Source organism: Haliaeetus leucocephalus, unplaced genomic scaffold (assembly GCF_000737465.1).
Source record: "Haliaeetus leucocephalus isolate CR32 unplaced genomic scaffold, Haliaeetus_leucocephalus-4.0 Scaffold175, whole genome shotgun sequence".
Lineage (NCBI taxonomy): Eukaryota > Metazoa > Chordata > Aves > Accipitriformes > Accipitridae > Haliaeetus > Haliaeetus leucocephalus.
In genome coordinates, this window is record NW_010972611.1 from 251,831 (window position 1) to 252,224 (window position 394).

Here is a 394-nt window from a genome sequence, read left to right on the forward strand (position 1 = left end):
TGGGGGGCTGCAACCTCTGCAGCCAGCAGGCACCCCCCAAAATATGCACCCTGAAATATTCCCAGCCCCTCCACACTGCAATTGTGACCACCCCTCCTCCAGCCCCTACAGCCTTACTGCCCCCCCTGCATGCCCCGACCCCCCGTTCCCTGGCGGCCTTTGCCTTCAGCTTTGTCACCCCCCCAAACTCAGCCTTGCCCAAACCGCCCCAGTGCCCACTACACCGCACCCCTCAATTCCTCTCCCACTGCACCCCCTGAATTGGACCCGTGCTGTTCACCCTGCACCCCCAAACCCTCTGTGCCAGCCCCCAATGGACGTCATTGCACGCCCCCAAACCGGCCCGGGTGCCCTCTCCGTTGCACCCCCAACGCCCCCCCCAAACCCCCATGGC